At 37.8% G+C, this 11,440-nt stretch overlaps 1 pseudogene; it reads left to right on the forward strand.

The window, feature by feature from the left end:
- The first annotated feature begins 1,380 nt into the window (after window positions 1–1,380).
- Window positions 1,381–7,510, forward strand: LOC147225852 (leupaxin-like; annotated as a pseudogene).
- The last annotated feature ends 3,930 nt before the right edge of the window (window positions 7,511–11,440 follow it).

Below are 11,440 nucleotides of genomic sequence, written 5' to 3' on the forward strand. Positions count from 1 at the left end.
CTGCTTCATTGCTGGCCACAATCTCACTAGTGCTTTCAAAAGTTTCATAATTAAACCACGGTATACTTTCTAAGGATTTTTTTAAACTTTCTTATTGATCTCTTTTAATAGAAATAATTCAACAGGGACCTCCAAATGGGTCATTTTAACTGCACGTTCAAACAACCTGCTTTTCGAAATGTCAAACAAATATTTTATATTTCATTATTTCCTCACTGAGTCTGGAACTATTGTAAGGTTTTAGAAAACTAATGATAACATATATTTCCATATCTGCAATGTACAAATCAGTGATGATTTAAAAATAATGCAATAATTTTTTTTTTACTTTTATTGTTTAGATATACTTGTACTCTGCACATGTTAAACATGTTGTGTATCTTAACTTTATGAAATGCACTTTGAAGTTCTTATATTTTGCAATGAGCAATGGGCATTTCCCAAATCTATGGGTGCATGAGTAATCACAAAGATATATGTCAGTGTATCATTCTTTCTCCCAACTCACAAATAAAACACAAAACCATTCTCTCATTTCTTTGTATCTAAAACACAACTGTTTGTCATATGCTCATTTTGTCCCTGTCAACAAACATTAATATTTTATCATAGATATGAAAAGTCTTAGAGAAGCAGCACATATTTCTCATTTGAGGAAATTAAATTTTTCACAGAATTTTCAGCTGGTTATTAGAACTGCTGCAAATACCTACACAGATACTTAAGTGAATATACACTCAAACAGATGCAAGTATGAATGAGCTTAGTAAGAAACAGGTTTTTGGTGTTTTCCTGTTTTGGTCATAGCCAGACAGATGAATAGTCAAAAAGTTACTGATGGGAGCTGAAGATTTGCAAAGTTAAAAACAGGTTAAAAATGATTAAATGATGTAAGAAAGGCATTTTTATTCAGACTATGTAGGGCATAGCTTGGCAATGCAGTTAGTAATTGCTTTACACACAGCCCTTTTTTTATTTATAGTTCTGTTTTGTTGTTCTTTTTTTAACATTTTTCTGTGTCAAATAACTACATCTGCCAAAAGACACTGGTTCCAACAGAACTCAATCGTAACATTAAGGGTGACAGTTAAAATTGGCTCTAGAATGTATCATTAGAATTTAGCTGGTGTCTTGTCAAAAAAAAATCTTTTCCCTTTGCTTGGTTTCATGACACCTGAATCTTTAGAATTCCCTTCAGAACTCCCATGTTTGTTTGACATTGTGCAACTTCAAACAAGAGTTGCACCTTTGCAACATGAGGCAACCTGAAAATGAATGTTTTGCTGGCCAATTTTTAGTAGTGAGAGCAGGGAACAGGAAGGAAGGAGGTATGCATTGGACGGGAGAGGAATAAAGGTTAGCCACAGCAAAATTGAATATATGTATGTAAATGACAATGACCCAATTGGGATTCAGAACTACAGGAGGCTACAGGAAGTGCAGATAAAGAAGGTTCTTTATCTGTTCTCCCTGTAGCCTCACAGTTCAGGACAACAGGGGGGATTATAAGTACTTCTGGTTATCCTTAATTCTGTATTGCAAATGCTTTACAGAGGAGACTTTTAAAGGCCACCTTTTCTTTTGCCCTTAATCAGTCTAAGAGGACTGCTATCACTGTTCCTTTATACCAGCTGCATATAAACTTTGTATTAAGCAACATACATGCATACAATGCAGCAAAGTTGATTGGACGGCGCTTCACAGTACAGATGGACTATGAGCCAAAACGTACTGCAAAAGCAACCCAGGAGTTTTTTAGAGCAAAGAAGTGGAATATTCTGCAATGGCCGAGTCAATCACCAGATCTCAACCAAATCTCATATCTCCCTTAGAGATAGGGGGTGAAGTTCAGTCATCCGGGGGGAGCTTGGAGTAGAGCTGCTGCTCCTCCTCAGAGAGAGGAGTCAGATGAGGTGGCTTGGGCAGGTGGTCAGGATGCCTCCTGGATGCCTCCCGATGTAGGTATTCCGGGCATGTCATCAGAGAGGAGACCACGGGGAAGACCCAGGACATGCTGGGGAGAATATGTCTCCAGGCCGGCCTGGGAATGCCTTGAGGTCGCCCTAGAAGAGCTGGACCATGTGGCGGGGTAGAGGGAGGTCTGGGGCTCACTGCTCCAGCTGCTGCCCCCGTGACCCGGCTCCGGATAAGCTGGGGAAGATGGATGGATAGATTCCATCTCATCTTATTTTTTACTGTCAAGTTTACCGATAGATGCTCCTTTGATGCCCACATTTGTTCTGTGGGATCAATGGCCTCTTCTTTTCTCCCATGATATTTAACTCCCATCTCCTCAGGTGCCTGTTGAAGTTACTAAGAAAGGAAAAGACTGCCAGCTTAAATATTTCCTGGCGAGCCTCAAATTCAGAATAATATTTATATTGTGTATATTCAAAAGGGATTAATTGATTACTCGTAATAACTTTACCATAGATTTCTTTCTTCATTTTCTATTTCTTCCTGTAGATTGCGGAGTAATAAAGTTTGGGTTATGAGTCCACGTATCATTTTTAGAGACATAAGTTTATACTGAAAAATATTCCCCAAATATGTCCTTATACACCTTGATGGCAAGGCTAAATTTCCAGTGTTCTGGTCTTTAGTGACATGACACTTCCCCCAGAAGCTTCTCCAAGATCCAGCTCACCCACTGAGGAGCTGGACTCCATTTTGGAAGAGCTGAAAGGTCTGGGACAACGGGTCGGTGCAATCTCTGCAATTTACAAAAAGTTATTTTGTGGGAATCAATATAACCTAAAAATGCTTTTCTAGCTTGTTAGTTTTTATTTTATGGCATCTATAGAAAGTATTTTGTAATGTTCTGAAACCTATCTAGAAAATAATGCAGCCGGAGACTAAAATAAGACATATTGTCAATAGAGGGCAGCATTGATGTAAAATTGGAACCACACAGCTCCACCGACAAAGTGGTATAACAGCATTTTCTAGCCATCTTTTCAATTTATTTTACAGTGGTTCTTTTAATCTGCATTATCATTTAGGATCCAGTTTCCCCATTAACACCACCCCTACTTGCACAAAAGTGGTCTGTAGAAAGGAAAACAGAAATAGGACAACAGGAGACGGACACACGTAGCTTAGAGGATAGAGTGCAAAAGGCCTCATCCCAAAGCAAGAGCACAGATACCTTGGATGATCTGCTTGGAGGGCTGACCTCTGACCTGGAAAAGATTGGCATCCACACTGTTGCTGTGGGCCACTGCGCCGGTTTCAACAAATCTATTGAAGGGAAGGTACAGTGAATTTTCTACAATGCATGGAGAGGAATTCAAGTCATTGGTTGTAGACTGAACTGTATAACAGCAAAAATGAAGGAAAAAGCAGAGAAGACTACTTGCAAAGCAAATTAAACAAGCATGTTGCTTTAAGTAATGTATTTCCCTCGATACTGCAGATGATCTCAGCGTTGGTTCTTCTGTGGCACCAAGAGCACTTTGTATGTGTAGCATGCAAGATGGAGTTGGGCACCAAAGGTTTATTCAATATTAATAGGAAGTGTGCAAAGTTTTTTGAGACTTAAAAATTACCTATGAAAATCAATGTTTTGATTGCCATCTCTGTTTGAAACTATTGTGTCAAACTTAGACAAGTGGCACTGTCAGTGGTAGAACTAGTGAGATGAACAGGACGAAAAATTACCTATTTAACCTATTTTCAGTTGGATCTAATAACAAATGTTTAAACGACATCTGTCAAAGTGCGGAAAAAAATGTCGCCGATGTTTTCCATGAACACACATGGCATCAGAGAAGCTTTCTAAGCAGCTCTTAGCTCAGCTAAGCTGCTCAGAATCTGTTGTGTGACGCTTGTTGCTTTGTGTAAACTATACAAAACACAGAATTACACTGAGGCATTTCATGTAATGAGTGAGAGCTATGTACTGTCTATCTAAGAACTGTCACCTCAGTTGTCACAATTTGAATCTGATGAGCACAGTGTTTGATATATTCATCAGTAGCATCACTTTGGTAAAGTACAGTGACAAAAGCTGTCACATTTTAGTGTCCCTGCTGGGAATTCTGAGTCAGTGGGGCAGATGCAGATAATGCCTGTCACTGAGAGGGTCATGGAACATAATGTGTGTACCATTTTTTGGACATTTCTGACAATATATTACAAATTAATGTGAAAACTGTGACTGTGAGGACCAGTCTACCACAAAAGGTAAGAACACTACCACATCTTCATCACACTCTGTTGGGATGTCACTGTCACTGTCACTGAACATTCTGTAAATGATACTGTCTTGAATGGCAGAGAAAATAAAAAAATAATTGCATAAATAATACATTGTATCTGCCCCCACAATTTATAGTAAGATTCTCCTTAGCTAATGACAAAATAATGACACCGAAAAATAAACCTGTTTGTCCGTAACAATTTGTTAAATTGTATTGTTAACAAAAACATTCTGCAGAGGTGTTTACATCATGAGCTTTGCAAGACATTTTATTTGCCTCTGCAGTAAATACTTTCTTTTGTGTAAAACAAGTACAAACGACAAATGATGGTTCAACAAAAATGACACATAAAGATCTCATTACAACTATATACCAACACATCACTTCTGATCATACAGATTTTATTTATATAATATCTTGATCTGCTTTAGTTATACAATGATTTTTGGAATATTGTATGATGACATGGAGTCATATGTAACAAATTTTTATGATGTATCCCAGATGTCATTGTAACACAGACTCATTCTGCAGATTCAAGCTGGCGACCAAAGACAATCAGAGATGAATGCAACAATTATTCGCAATGGTGGTTGCAATCAATATTTGTGTGCTCTCTGATATCTGAACACACAGGATGATAAAACTGGAATAATCGTCAAAGGCAGAATACATGATTATTTCCACATCTGACTGCCTTACCAGAACATTCTAACAGCCATGCACCAAAACTGGCATCCAGAACACTTCTTCTGCACATACTGTGGAAAGCAACTCGGAGCTGAAGGTACCACAAAGCCTGTGGAGTAATTTAATTTTTCACCACTATGCAAATGATTCATTATCTGCTGTTTTTTTTTTGTTGTTGCATGCAACATGTCTTTTAACTAGATTTTCTGGAGAAGGATGGGGAAGAATATTGTAATATTGTACGATGGACTTCTACCGACTCTTTGCTCCAAAATGTCCAGGCTGCGGGGAATTGGTGGAGAAATTCCCGACTGTGATCAACGGCCCCTGGCATCCAAAGTGCTTAGTCTGCACGGTAAGGATCTCACCTCAGACCCCACACAAGGCTCTGGCTTGGCTACAAGCTCAGTAATAGATGCAAGCGATAACCACACTTTGCTGTATTTGCATCATTCACATCACCACAAGCCTGATGAAAACCTTATGCCTGATGAATACGTTGCGGTTGAAATGATACAAATGAATCAAGGAAATGCTTTTCATCAGTGTTGACTGTGTATTGTTTACATTACTCTAAAACCAACTTCTGTATGTAACATTTGCTCAAAAATCATTCAATGTGCCGCTTTACCCCTGTCTTACTTTATGAATAACAATACATCTTGTCAATGGAGGTCTTCGCAATATGGTAACAACCACTCATCTTTATAATGCAGAACATAACCTTGTTTTTATTTACAACCAAGCAACTCACAGTACATGAATATCGACACAGTAAAATTGCCCCAACTGCAGATATCTACCATAGAAGGAAAACAGCAATTAATCTGTATTTGGAAGTAGTCATTAGCTTTGTTTGGCTCTTGTTAGCCAAATGCATATACAGAAAGTAGGAAGGTCAAATACAAAATACTCAGGATGAAATGAATACTCCAAAATAGTACCAGTAATTATCCCACAACAAGATAAATAAATCAATTACATACCACTGAGCACATTTAGCCTTTCTGGTCACTCTCCTGTGCTGCAGCTCTTACAGATGAAACATACAATTACAAAATATGAGATAACAGCTGTAAAAGCACATGCGAAGAAGTGCGTCATTAATTCTCTTAAAAACATGTGAGCTGAGGCTCATTTACAAGCAGTAGTAGTTTTATAGTTTTTGATGTTGTTGAAAAAAAAAAAAGAACTTGAAAAAAGTTGTACTCTAATTCTATTTGATTGTGCCTAGAATGAAAAAGAGTTAAAACAGTAAAATCTCAAATTGAAAAACAGTTGTCACCGAACGCGAACACAAAGATTTTCCTAATTTTAACTAATCTGATGCAGGTGATACCAATATTATTAATGTCATCGTCCCTTTATGTTCTACTTGCCAGGGCCCTAGTATGCTGTTTGCATGCTTTCTGGCACCTATAAATGGAAAAAGCCATTGCTAATGTTACATTCAGAGCTACACCTGTGCTTTTACTGCTACGACAAGTGAAATAGCTGCCAAAAAAAAGTCTGTAATCACAGGGCCATTTGTGGCTTCACTCCTGTGGGATACATTAAACGTGTCAGACCACTTCACTTTATGGTTATCAAGTGATTGTTGACAGACACACAACTCATGCTTTTGCTTTATTTTCTACTCAGTGTTTAATAATATCCTGACGCGTTGCAGAACCATGGCAGTGATTTTGTAACCGCCTTTTTCTTTACAGCGGAATATTTTTCATAACATTCTCCATGGTAATGGTGCGATTTTATAGACATGATAGAACTATTTAGGGAATATAGAAGTGAAATTAAACCAATTCATTCCATAGCAACCATGTTTTCTCATGGACATTTTTCACATCCAACATTTTGATTGGAGAAACATGAGTGCTGATGCATTTTGGTCTTGATTTCTATTGCAATTAATGAATGATTACCAATTAGGCTTTTTGATGCAGAGAGAAAGAAGTTATTATCTAAGCCATGAAATTTTCCATTTCACTTTCATTATGCCTCATTTGCCTTGTTGATCCCTCCAGTTCTGATGTATCTAATATCGGTATATCTTTGATTGCTACCTAATATGACAACAAATATTTGAATAACCAAGATTTTCAAGATATCAACACTGATTTTTGTATTGTGAATGGCAATAAATTTAGAGATATATCTCATACTGCCCTTTTACTGTTTCATTCTTATCCCTCTCGTTCATGTCAATATTTCAACTCCGTAACAACACTTCCCTACAACCTCCCTCTTCGCCCAAATATCTAGGACTCCCGGATGCCCTTCTCTGATGTCTGTTTCATAAGCCTGGATGATCAACCGCTCTGTCCAATGCACTTCTAGCATCATACATGTTGAACGTGCTGTGCTGTTCAACATGTATGATCTCTGGGTGGTTCCAGAACTTTGATTGCTATGACTCATGATGTTGCAAATTATAAACCAAGAATGTGAAACACTGAATTGCCATTTTGAGCTGTGGTTTTCATAATGTTATCCTAGGTTTGCTACAACCCTTGACAGTCCAGAGAGATGGCAGCATGGAGCGGTTTGTCAAGGAACTTGTCCATGTGGCCTGATAGCTTGTATTGGCAGTGGCTGGCATTGAATTGGTGCAGCAACCTGAGTTTGCTCTCACTCTGACATACCATTTGGTCCCAGGCACCCTCCTCATTCTCCACACAGGCTTCTTTATAGCAATGTGTGGAAGATTAATGAAGGTGCTGAAGTCAACAAAGCTGGTTTCAGAGGAAGCACTTTCACCTCTCGGGATCTCTTAAGAAACTCACTCAGTGGTGATGCATAAATCAACCGCACAGCGTTTTAATGATTTTAGAGGAGAAAAAAAATAAATCCTTTGGTGATATACCTTGCAACTCTAGATATTTTGTCGTCATTTATTCATTTCATCTTAAAATTGACAATGCTGAAGCAATACAAGCATGTAAGATTATAACCAAAACAGTTAGAATAGTATCAAGTTTAACAAAAGTAATTCATACAGTACATACTTCTGTGGCATGCACATGGTCTTCAGATATCTGATGTGGGCAAACATCAAAGATGATGAATAAGAAACATGAAAAATGTCTTAACACTGTGCAAACAGTGAACCAATGGTACAGTATGGAAATCAACTCAAAATAAACCTGAGTGTCACCATAAGAAAGCCTTTCATCTGAAGTGATGACACAGCAGCAAAGTGCACCCTTTTATTTGTGTAAAACCACGAAACACCTCAGGAGGAGAAAGACATTGGAAAAAGAAATCTGGTAATCCAAACATGTCATGTGCTTTAATCAAAATGTCTTATATTTTGCCTCTGTAGTTATACAGTGATGCCTTTCTTCAGGTTGCAAAGACTTGCTCTGTGGAGTCGGTGTGTGGGTAGGAATGGAGGCAGGCATTAATCATGCTGTCATCACTATCAGACCAGGCTCCTATTGAGCACATGATCTTTGCATCGTGGAAGAAGTGTGAACGTATCACATTCAGTCAGAACCCAGATAACAAGTGTTTCACAATCATATGGTTTTGTGCTTAGGCTATTGCTGAACACAATTTATACAGACATGAAAGACATTCACATCTGGAAAAAGTAAAGTTTATGATCAAAATCAAGTGAATTGGGCAATATTGTTTCAACTATATTTGCTTCACTTAAATACTATGAGTGGAGTTATACATGGCGAGACCGGATACTCGTCATTACACCTCAATGAAAAGGCACACATGAACAATATTTTGTGAAATAAATGAAAATAACAAAGGGTCTTCATAAATAAAACTAGAAATCACAAGAAAGATAAACTAAAAGGGATTTTTGACATTCATTGGAAAAAACTGTACGTGTGGCTGAATGAATATGGAAGACAAAGGGTTCTCTGACATCTAAAAAAGAGAAAAGGAGAAAACATCAACATGAAACGTGAGCGTGGGTCCTTTTTAAAAAGGTGGCGAATAAAGGGCTGTCTGTAGAAAGCAGAGTGAGAGCGTAACTCAGGTGACATTTACAACAGTGAAACAGTATGAATGGTCTTCGAATGCACTTGCGCATGTGATTGCAGCAAGAGCTAAATGGGGGAGGAAAGGGGTGTGTAGGGAGTGAGGAGTATATAGGGACATAATGGATATGGGTGGTGAGGGACACAGGGTGAGGAGGCCATGGGTTTGGGAGTGTACTTGTTAGTTACCCCTGTGTGACACTGAAATTCAACACTTAACTCCTCTCTTGTAAAATGGCAATGTCCGCTATGCAACCCTGATGGGGACGTCAGACGACTTGTCCAGACCCATACAGCCCTGAGTTGAGTCACATACAACATTCCCTGCCCAGCCACTGTAAACCCAGCACGTCCCACCAGTACTGAACCCATAACTGTCAAAAAGGTCGTGCGCATAGATGGGCTGACTAATTATAGATTTCCCAAAATCTGTCAAGAGACTGTGAAATCACAACTCAGATCCCTCTATATTAACAATTTTACACTCATGAAAATACAGCAATGAAGTTAAATAGGAAGTTTCAATCCACTAAGATTGGAAAATTGAAAAAAATGAAATACATTAAAAATAGATAAATAAATGAATAAAAAAATTAATAAAATTAAATTCACAACCCCAAAATACAATTGAGTTATTGTCTGTTAAACACAATTTGGGAAAAGAAATGTTTTTGTTTTTTTTTCCAAAGTCTTGGAATTTCCTTCCAAATCACTGAAGTGAACTGTGACCATTTATTCAACAGTGATAAAAATAGAGTAAAACAGAATATCTTACCATTTTCTTTCCTTGATATTGTCTTGTGCTACTTTTATTCAAATACTTTCTACACCAAAATCAATACTTACACAGAAAAATAAGTGTAAATGACATCTTTTTAAATCAACTTTCTGCACTCGACCTTTTCAACACTTCAACACATCTGGCAACACTATCCCAGATGAGCGGTATGGTGGAATTCCGTGATTTAAAAAAACAAAAGAAAACAACAACACATAATAATAACTTGGAATATATATATATATGGGCCTAAAACTCATAAAAAGCTTCAGGAGTTGCCAATGAGCATCAGAGAAAATATCTATAGTCATCCCTGGCTGCTGGTTAAAAAACATTAGATCAAGTTACAGATACCAACATTTCATTTTTAATCAGTTTCAGCTGACATCGACCAATATCTTGAGCCAAAGATTACAAATCAATTAGTCTGCCTTGTCATATCTTTTATGAAGGTCAAAATGGATCCATGAAGTTTATGCCTGTTTTTTTTTTACATTACATTACAGTACATGATATTACCTACATTTTCAAACCAGAGATGTCCATAAAGTATATAAGTGAAAGCATTAATAAGGGTAAAATAAAAATTCCAAATTCACCACAAGTAAATAAATATCTTTGAAAAATCAGCTATTTCCCATCTAGACGGAATAATAGCTACATTTTATTTTTTTCATTATCTATACCACTTAACCTGCACTCAAGGTTGCAGTGATGGTGTGGAGGGTGGGCATTGGGATGGGGATGTCCTTGGGCAAGAGGTAGGGTTCATCCTGGACATGTCCCCAGTCAATCACAGGGCAACATAGTGAGACAAACAATCATTCACCCTCTCATCTGTGCAGTTTGCAGAAAGTCTCCAATTCAGAATCAAACCAGGGACCTTCTTGCTGTGAGTTTGAAACGTCAACGCCTGCACCACCATGATGCTCTTGTATTGTACTTGATCTGAATAATATGCAGACTTACTCCAAATGAAAATAGCAAGTGTCCGTTTGCTTTGCTGTACCTTTCAAATACTGAGAGAACAAATTATTGTCAGAGGTGTGACCCCAAGCTTTCCAAGACTTGAACAAATGAAACTTTGCTCAAGGAACTACATTTATTTGAATAGTGAATAATTGGTGCATGCCTGTTTTGCAGATAAATGGAGCACAAAGGTGAGGTGGTAGGGTTAAGCAGCAGGTTAATGGAGTAGAAGTGTTTGTGTGGGAAAGGGCAAATGAATGTATTATGAAAAGAAAATGAAAAGTGACAACTTGAACACCCCAGTAATTACTTCCACGAAAAGAGACTGAGCTGGAGTCCGGCTCCACTTTGGGTGTATTTTTTTTGGCGCTACGGATGCTAGTGCAGGTATCACACCTGATTCATGACTGACTCCTCTGTCCAAAAAGAGCTTTTCCCTGTTCTTGGCTGAACACTCAGTGCTCCATGCTATCTTGCAATCTCAACACACACTTGCACAAAACTTTACAAGCCAGTAAAAAGGTTTTCCTTATCTATGCTACATTGGCAATCAACCTACACAATAACATATACCAAAACAAAAACAAGTTAATAAAAATAGCTTTGGCCCACCCACGCATGTATAAATGGATACATATGTACACAAATCTATTAAAACATATGAACCTATTTGGCCAATGCCACACAGATGCATAACACATGCATACATAATAAAGATATAAATATCTTATTTGGTCTCTGTTTCACTCTCCCTCTGTTTAAAAACAGGATGGATCTGTCTCTCTCACATTTACACTCACACA

The sequence above is a fragment of the Fistularia commersonii genome, chromosome 16 (genome assembly GCF_037954325.1).
Source record: "Fistularia commersonii isolate RoL2024-O1a breed Wild chromosome 16, RoL_Fcom_v1.0, whole genome shotgun sequence".
Classification (NCBI taxonomy): Eukaryota; Metazoa; Chordata; class Actinopteri; order Syngnathiformes; family Fistulariidae; genus Fistularia; species Fistularia commersonii.